Raw genomic sequence first — 10,047 nt, 5'->3', positions numbered from 1 at the left:
CGTGCAAGCATGCACACGGATGTAAACACATGCACACATGTGTGCATGCACACACATCTGTGCAATCACCCGTGCACACAACTGCACACAAACATGCATATGCAAGCGCACACACATGCATGCTGCACACACGCGTGAACATACGCACACACATGCGCGCACATGTATGCACATGTACACTCACACCTGCATGCACACATGCACACATACGTGCACAAATGCACACACGAGACATGCGCACGCACACACACAGACACATGCAGACATGCAGACACACACACGCACACACATATGCACAAATGTGGGCACGCACATGCACACGAATGTATGCACATGTATGCACACACATGTATGCACACACATGCACACATGCATGTACACACACGCACACAGCCACACACCTTCACACACGTGCATGGACAATGACCTGCACACACAGATTCATGCACACATAGGCACACACATGTGTGCACACTTACGCACACTAATATATTCACACTCACCGGCACAGATGTGCATTGCACTCACGTGCAAAGAGGAATAGAAGAAGGGACGTTGACACATGCACACCAGCTCACACACATGTGCAACGTACGCACGCATACTCAGAGGCGCTCATGCCCACACAAACACACCCCCCTGCGTACAGATGTGCCCTCAGATACACAGGCACACACAGACACATGCATGCACGTACTTGCACATGGATGGACACACATGTGCTTGCACGCGTGTAAACACATGCACTCGCGTGTTGTTGCATGCATATTTATGCCTACATAGACACACAAGCGCGTGGACATTTGCACACTCATTTCTGTGCGCATACACACTTGGGTGCACAGATACACGTGCGGACACACAGACACACGGCCATGCAAGTATGTACGTGTGTGCAGCCCCAGGCACCTGTACAGCCCCACCCCTACACACGTGTGCACACACACATGTACAAATGCACACGCAGATCGTCAATGAGCATCACCAGCCTGCTCAGCCGATTGCCCCTCCTTGGGGGGGGAGGGGGGGGGGCTTTTGGATAAAGCCAAACACACACGTGTGCACAGCCATGCACACACACACACACACACACACACACACACACACTCAGGTTATTGTTTTATTTTGGCAGGCTTGGAGCTGCAAAACCGATCCAACCTCCTGCCCCAGTTCTATTGCCAGCCCGGCTGATGGCTGCCTCGGACCTCTTGTTCGCAGGGTGGTTTCATGACCCCAAATCCTGCCTCGTGCTCCGCTCCCCACCCTCCTTTCCAGCCTTGCCTCCACCTTCTCCCCTCTGACCTTCTTCACTCCATCCCTCCATCCCTCATCCTCCATCCTCCACCCTTCCACCCTGCCATCCCTCCATCCTTCCATTCCTCCATCCCTGCATCCTCCATCTCTCCATCCCTCCACACCTCCATGCCTCCATTCCTCCATTCCTCCATCCTCCATCTCTCCATCCCTCCACACCTCCATCCCTGCATCCTCCATCCCTGCATCCTCCTTTCCTCCATCCCTCTATCCTCCATCCTCCACCCCTCTATCCCTCCATCCTCCATCCTCCATCTCTCCATCCTCCATCCTCCATCTCTCCAACCCTCCTTCTCAGCCTGCATCTTCCTCTTTATTCTCTTTCTGTATTACTGAACCAAATAAAGTCCATTTTCAGCCTAACTGTGGCCACCTTCTGGTCTAACCACGTGAAGAACACCCCAAACTTGATGCTATCAGGTCTTTATCAGCATGGCTGCGCTGCCAGCATTTCCACCGGGAACAGAATGCCAGTAAAACCAGCGATCCCAGTGCCTCCGAAATCCGCGGGCTCAAATATTGAATTACAATGAGAAAAAACAATTCCCACCAGGCAGTGACTGCAGCTGCCGGGAGCGCAGTGAAAAGCGGGATTACTCCTGCCAGGATTGTTCCTTTAATCCCCTTTTCTTTTGCATCCCTTTATTGAGTCTGAGACCCTGAAGTGTTGGGATTTGTTTTTTTTTTTTTTTTTTTCTTGTTTTTGCTTTGATTTGCTTAATTTCATTCTTGCCCATAGGTAAATTGTGGAAACCCATTTTACAGATGGGACTGGGGCCCTCGTTGGTAGGGACGGATGAATGAAAGAGCCGCCTTTGGAAAAAAAAATAATAAATTACAACTAGAGGGGTCTATACACAGGCATTGCTTTGTCCACAAGGGTTAGATCACCCCTACTTTTACAGCCAGTGAAATTAAAAGGGGTGATTATAATTAAAGATTTAGGAAGCTCCTGATCATCTCCCAGGTTGGGATAGAGCCTCGGTTTTCTGGGGCGTCAGGCACTGCGTGTCGCTGTTGTAAGTATGGTGGGTGCTCCTTGGCACCCGTGGTAGGAGTGCTAATCACTTTTTAGGCTGATTTTTTACCTTTAAAACCAATATTATAAAGGCACATGGCTGTTCCAGCACTGCACTTTCCTTTTCATAGAATGGTTTAGGTTGGAAGGGACCTTGAAGACCATCGAGTTCCAACCCCCCTGCCATGGGCAGGGACACCTCCCACCAGCCCAGGTTGCTCCCAGCCCCGTCCAACCTGGCCTTGAACACCTCCAGGGATGGGGCGGACACAGCTTCTATGGGTGACCTGCGCCAGGGGCTCACCACCCTCAAAGTGACAAATTTCTTCCTCAGATCTAATCTAAATCTCCTCTCTTCCAATTTGAAGACATTCCTCCTCATCCCATCTTGGTCTGAGACCTGATGCCCACAGAGGGCCTGTGCGTGTTTGGGTGTTTCTTGCAGAAAAGACTCTGAATTGCAATGCTGTTTCGGGGTTTGCTGCACTAAAATCTATTAGAGTAATTAATTGCTCTTAGTATGACAGGGCGGTAATATATTAGTGTGTTCCTGGTGGGTACAAGCCCGTACGAACCCATTGCAACGGCTTCCACTTTGGAGCCGAGGGATGTCCCAGCTCCTCACCCAGCAGTGCCTTCATGCCAGGCTTTGCCCAGTGCCTCACGCCCATTAGGGCTACAAAGACGATGAGGAGACTGGAGCATCTCTCTGATGAGGAAAGGCTGAGGGACTTGGGGCTTTTTAGTCTGGAGAAGAGAAGACTGAGGGGGGATCTTATCAATGCTGATCAATACTTCAAGGGAGGGTGCCGGCGGGATGGGAACAGTCTTTTTTCAGTGGTGCCCAGTGACAGGACAAGAGGGAACGGGCACAAACTTGACCATAGGAAGTTCCATCTGAACATGAGGAGGAACTTCTCTCCTGTGAGGGTGGCAGAGCACTGGCACAGCTGCCCAGAGAGGTGGGGGAGTCTCCCACTCTGGAGCCATTCCAAACCCACCTGGACGTGTCCTGTGCCACTGCTGTAGGTGCCCCTGCTCTGGCAGGGGGGTAGATTGGATGATCTCCACAGGTCCCTTCCAACCCTGACCAGTCTGGGATTCGGGGAAGGAGGATTTGCACCTGCACCCAGTGATTTTTAACCTTTCTCTGTGCTTCCCTCATCTGCCACCAGCCCGGGCTCGTCTTGCACCAAAACGCTCCGTCATGCACTACCATCTTTTAAATTCTTTTCTTTTTTTAAGAAACTACATGGGCAAAACTGCTCGGTGAGGGTTTTGCAGCGTCAGGAGACTCTCCGCTGCTCTGCAGATGCCAGGCAGACCTGGATGGAGTTAGAAGCTGCAGAATGAAAAAAAAAAAAAAAAAAAAAAAAAAAGACGACTAAAATTGCTTAGTGTCTCCTGCAGCGGAATATATAGTTATATATAAATCTCCAAGCATGGCTGCTCATTCACTTTCAGGAATCAGCTATGGAAATAGTTTAATAGCTTACGTCAAGTAAAATCCATTAGCTCTAATCAGCCGAATTGATTTGCTGGCTGCAAACCTCGCTCGGAGAGGATGGGAGTTAAATAAATAAAAATGCCTCTGTTTAAATTACAGCTGCTGTGGCAGAAAGCAGGAATAGCTTTCTTCTCCTCCAGCCTCTTCTGGGAAAAGGTCACGGCTGAGCATGACACCACATGGTGGGGCGTCGGTCTTGGGGATGGCCAAGGACATGGGTGTCACTCAGCGTCAGACTGTGCCAGTCTGGGGCTCGATCCTGCCCAAAAGTTTGTTTGATGTTAATGGCACCATGGTGGGGTGCAAAGCAAAGCAAGCCCGATGTTTTGCAGCACCCAAAATCTGCATTGACTTTGAGTAGACCTCAGCTGGTGGTTCCCGGTCCCATCCATGCGGGGAATCCCCAGCGTGGAGGCAGGGAATAGCTCCAAGCCTCCTCCATGCAATGATAACAAGGATATTTTGGGAGCTCATTAACAGGGCACCTGGTGAATCTTCTTCTCTTGGCGTCCTCAGATGAAGCCAGGATGCCTTTCAGTTGAACTGAAGCTACTGGAGACCACCCCGGAGCAGGTCTGACAGTCTCTCCTGCATTTCATGACAGCGTGAAGAGCATGCTCACCGGCTCGACGATGTGAGGGGGTACTGCCACAGTAAGAGCTCGCCCAGATTTATGGTTTTCTCTGCTGGACCTGATGACAGAGAGGGATTGGCTTTGTTTTCTTGGACCAGCAGCTGACATTTCATCACGTGCTGTCTGTACACGTTCTCCACCCCCTGCCCTGTACACATGTGTCCACCAGCTATTGTAGGACATAATGTTATGGCATTGTAGGAACGGTGGGGCAAAGCTCAGTGCAAGACGGTAAAGGAGGGGAAGGTGGGGGAAAGTGGTTTTATTTAGAAAAGAGCCCTATCCAGAGGTAGTCATCTCAAAGGCAGGCAGCTGTCTTCTGGCTAATCACCACTGTCAGAGAAAGGGGAGGGTGGCTCATCCCATGGCTCACAGGACATCACCAAAAAAAGCTGTAAAGAAGTGAAAATGAAAAAAAAAAATCATAACAAGGTGGGATGGGTATTAGCCCCATATCTCCTCAGGAGGAGGAGATGAGGACATCAGCTTCATGGGCTAAAGGTAGGTGAGACCCCAGCTCCAAAGCTAGACCTGGACCACACCTGGAGACCCCCTGGTGAAGCAAGTTCAACTCCACACGACCTCGGTGAGATGTAGGAAAGTTCTTTTTACCTACACTTACCTTCAACGGCACTGCTGCCGCTGTGTCCCTGCCATGGCAGGGTTGTCCCAGGCACGCACACATCTTCGCAGGTGCCACCTCTCCACCAATGATGCTTGTCTGAACTGTCCTGTCCCCAGCACGTATCACCAAGGACAAGGGAACATGACAACACTGTGGGTGGCAGCTTACAGGGGAATTTTAGTGGTTTCTCACATCTTAAATCATTGTATAATCGCACACAGCTGCTGGGAACGAGGAGCTGCCTGGGGTGTTCTTGTTTTCCTTGTCAACTTTGTTGATGATTCATATACGTTGGGAGGCTGCTTCAAGGCCGCATGGGATGGGAGCCAAAGAAAACCCATATCTGAGTGCTGCATAAAGGGAACAATTCAAGTGCATGAAAAGAAGAATTCAACTGATAATTCAAGTGCTGAAAAGGACACAAAATTCAGTAATGAAAATCACCGGCGTAACACCGCCGGATTTCAGAAGAAGTGATTTTGCAACAGGTATAAGAGGGAGCAAAATTGGAAAGACTGTGTTTTGAAAGAATTTGCATTAAAATAAAAAAGAACAGCAGGCAGAAGCGGGCTTCTCTCACACCCATGCTCTTACCAACACCTGGGGATGGACAAAGATCGAACTTGGTGCAATGGTGTCACATAGGTTTGGTGTGATGGGAAGATCCCCAGCAAGGAGGATCTCGCAGCGGAGATACATTTACTGCTGGTGGAGTGATGGGTCAGGGAGGAATGGGGCTCAGAGAAACCACTGGACAACTACCAAAAAGATACCTTCAATTTCTTTCTGATAATTTTTCCCACTGGAGGGGAAATTAATTTGGTGGGAAGCTCTAAGAGTACGTACAAATGACAGAGAAGCTTTAGGGAAAAAGAGAGACTTATCTGTAATAAGAAGAGAGGAGCAGTGATCTGGAGAGAGCTTCTAGCTCATCCGCTGGGGCACCAGGTCCCACAGGGTCTACGTGTTGTGAGTCTTCAACAAGGGGCTCAACAAGAAGCCATGACCAGTTTCTCCTGGCAGGGCAAAGCAGCACAGCTACGCAGTGTCCTGGCTTCCCGTACGTGCTACTGCCTTGCCCCTTGCCTATGTCCCTTCAGGTCCTCCATGTTGGGCTTTCTCAGCCCTGAGCCTGGATCAGCACCAGGTCTCCATGTGTGACCTGCTGCACTTGTGAAGCCTCATGGGCACGCCCCACTGTGCTGACTTGCAGAGCCCGGTGACTTGCAAAGCCTACGGCTTGGTGAGTCAGGGCTTTATGGGTTCCTCCTCGTACGCGGAGATGGACATTGATCAACTGAGTCGCAATGGCCGCTGGTAAAGGGATTACAGAGGACAACCTATTGAGGGATTAAAGGAACTTAATGGTCCAGACTAAATGCAAGCCATAAGAGATGGGATAAATGACTATAAATACCTGAGAAGGAAAAAGCTGAGGAGAATGTAGTTGGAGCTGTATCATGGTCCGCTTGTGTGTGAGTGCCTGATCATGTTAGTAAATAAGAACAAATGGTGAGAAACTTACCAAAAATGGAGAAAAAATATTTTTAAAACCACGGAGGTGAGAATAAAGCAATAAGAGTAAATTAAACAGCAGCAAAATTCCCCAGGAGGTGCTAATGTGGGACTTATAGGGATTGCTAGTGATCAGTGCTGGGCGGTCCCAGAGGTCCCTGCCGTGCCTGCAATCACAGCTCAGTGATGATCTCCCTCTGATGCTCCCAATAAAAGCATCCAGCCTATCCTTCTCACAGCTGAAACCCAACTCAGCAAAGAGATCAAGAGAAGGAAGATGTAAAAGTCACCAGAGAAACATGCAGCTGCAGGAGAAATTAGATGGGCCTTTTAGTAGGTAGGTCATACCATGGAGAGATTCATCTAAGGGCTGATGAAGTTTTCTCCACTGTTATCATTGCTCTCAAATAGCATATCATCACCCATGTCCAGACAGGGAGAGGTTGAAAGGCTCGCTGAAAGTTGCACAGAAAGCCTGGGAACAAATCTGTATCTTCTCATTTCCCAGGGGAAATCCTTCCCATCCCATGTAATTACTTCCACCAGAGCAGGGAAGATGGGGATGGTGATACGACAAGGACAGATGTGATGTGAGGTTACAGCATGGCCCCTTTCTAGAAGGACGACGCTGCAAGGTATGGTGATCGCCTTCAGACACAGCAGGATGACTCTTCATCTCTCCATTTCCAGCCCAGACCCATGTGAAGTCACTGTAAAGCTAAAGTCCTTCTTCCAATTTTGACATGATGGTTTTATACCAGCCTAGCTCCAACACGAGGTTGTTTTTTGGTTTTGGTTATATTTCTTCCCAGTCCTCAAAGATGACCCTATGGCTATTAAGAGTTGTGAAGGATGTTCCAACAGCAGCAAGACCCTTTAGTAAGGATGGGGTTGACCATGATGAGACCCCGGACCTATCTGCAAAGCAGTGCCAGAGCAGATGGATGTACCTTTTTTGACAGTCACCCACATCTGCAGTTCCCCTGCCAGAACATAGATGGTGGCAGGAGGAGAGAGCAAGAGGAAAGGAGGATGGTAGGACAATGTGACTGGCAAAGAGCAAGGTGAGACCTTCAGAGATGGCTCCCTGCAGAGAAATGAGTGTCTGTCTGAGGGTTGGGTGGAGTCTGAGGTGTTAAGATGGGCCAAAATAGGCCTTTCAAGTTCCTGCCCCTCAACCCCTCCTGCTAGATTAAAGTCTTCCTTGGAGACATCCCAGCACTTGCAGAGCAATTTGCCTCTTTCTGAGTTAGACAGCTAAAATAAGTTAAATTCACTGTCAGGGTTTGTGCTCCCTGTGGTGACTCTGCAGGGATCCTGGGCTGTGTACTTTGGACTTCAACATCCAATATATAGATGCTGAAAGCCAGGTGAGATCACAGGGTGAGTTTGGATGGCAGGGGTCTCCGGGATGTCTGCTCCAAGCCTCTGCTCAAAACAGAGCTGCTCATAGGCACGTCCAGATGAGGTTTTACTGCCTACAAAGGATGGAGATCCTCCCCCCTCACCTCCCTCAGACTCCTGTTCTGGGGTTTGACCCCCTTATAGGGAAAAACATGCTTCCTTGTATCTTATAGGACTTTCTTTTGTCCCAGCTTGGGCTGTCATCCCTCGTTACATCACTGGGCACCTCTGAGGAGAGCCCATCTCTGCCTTCTCTCCACCGTCCCAGTTGGGAGCTGCTGACAGCTGTATAAACCCTCTTTGCCATCACTCCCACTGCGCGCACCCAGCTCAGCCTCTCCTTGCACAGCCCAAATTCCAGCCCTGAACAGCTTGGTGGCCCCACTGGGCTCAGTCCCACCTATCATGTTCTGCCTCGTATTGAGGAACCCAAACTGGTTCCAGTGCCAAGATGGGGTGAGGATTCACTGGCCTGGCCGTACTGTGGGCACTAGTAACATGTGGGTGAAAACAAGCCCTGTCTCAAGCCTGGGAGACCCACAAAGTTCTCAAGGACAAGAAATGTGCTGACTGTGGTTGCTTTCTTCATTTCCAAAGTATCAGAGGAGTCTGAGGGGGATATAGGGGCCCTGAACACTTTCTGGGATGGAGGGAGGATCAGCTGGTGGCCGGATGGGGTCGGTAGAGCCTGAATGGCTTCAGCATATCTGACAGCACTCGGTTTTACCTCTTGATTCAACCATCTGTTGGTAACCAAGACCACTACGTGCATAAGGCTGACCAGGATATCACGATGTAGGCTGTAGAGATCAGGGCTCAGTGTTTGGGCATGTCACCTACTGCTTACCTAGTTTGGTACGCAGCTCTGCTTTTCCCTAAAACAAGCCACAGATTTTATATTACCTACACACAACAAGGAGATGCATCCCTCTCGGCTCCTCCTGATTGTCTGGAATCCTCCGATCGCTCTCTAATTTAGGCAGAAGATTTCAAAGCCCTCTGTAAGTAGGTATTTTTCTCTTCTGATTTAAGGAAGTAGAAAGACAAAAAGCAAACGACGTATCCACAGCAAAGCAGAACATAAATATTTATTACCCAGCTGAGCCTTGCTTCACTCCTTGGTCAGCTCTTCCAAGGTGCTGAATTGTTCGTAATAAATCCAGAACATGGAGTTTTCCTCGTCATAATAAACCACAAGCAAAGAGCTGGGACTCTTGGAATACAACTACTTGGGGAACCAGCAATACAAGCACTCCGGAGCTTAGCGTGAAATTTCTGGGAGCAGAAAACACTCCCCACACGTCTGGGTGTCCCCAGGATCAGGTGTGACCCTTTGCATGAGTGCAAACCAACAGAGCTCTCTGGTATGGTTGGGCTCCTGTGAGGACAAGACTGCAGGATGGAAACCACCTTCCTTAAACATCATCTGTGGATCAGGGATTTCCCTGCAAGGACTTTCCCCTCTTTGGTCCCACCATGCACCTCCCCGAACATGCCAGGGGTTGCACAGCCCAGGAAGACCAGGAGCCCTGGACCTGCAGATCTTCCCACAGCAATTTGGAAATTGCTGGTGGTTTCTCACCAGGAAACATCTCGTCTCCAGGCAACAGAGCTGAAAGAGTTAAAAGCCTCCTTTGCTTTCTCAAAGCAGACACAGGTCCCCGACGTCTGCAGCAGAAGACAAAGGATGGGGAGAGATGCAAGGGATATCTAAGCCAGTTTCAGCTCGATTAAAGCAACCAGTGCCTTTAGGAAAGAGCTCTTGGGGTTTCACCAGAGCCCTGTTTTTTCTAGTGACTCGGGAAAATGGAGTCTAACAGATGTAAATTCCTCATAGCCCGGCGTCTTCCTAGGGCCTGACAAAGAGGAGGGATTATTTTTCAGCTAACACCTCCGATTGTTTTTTGCCAAGGGTTGTTTTTTAGTTTTGTTCTGTAATTCTTGGCCGCGGTGAGGTTGGGGATTTGAAATGCCCCTTAGACAAGCAAGCGACGCCTTTGTATGCGCGCCGGTGCTTTAGCAGTGCATTG

This window comes from Vanellus vanellus (assembly GCF_965231255.1).
Source record: "Vanellus vanellus genome assembly, chromosome: 1".
Classification (NCBI taxonomy): Eukaryota; Metazoa; Chordata; class Aves; order Charadriiformes; family Charadriidae; genus Vanellus; species Vanellus vanellus.
This window is presented reverse-complemented; position numbering follows the sequence as displayed.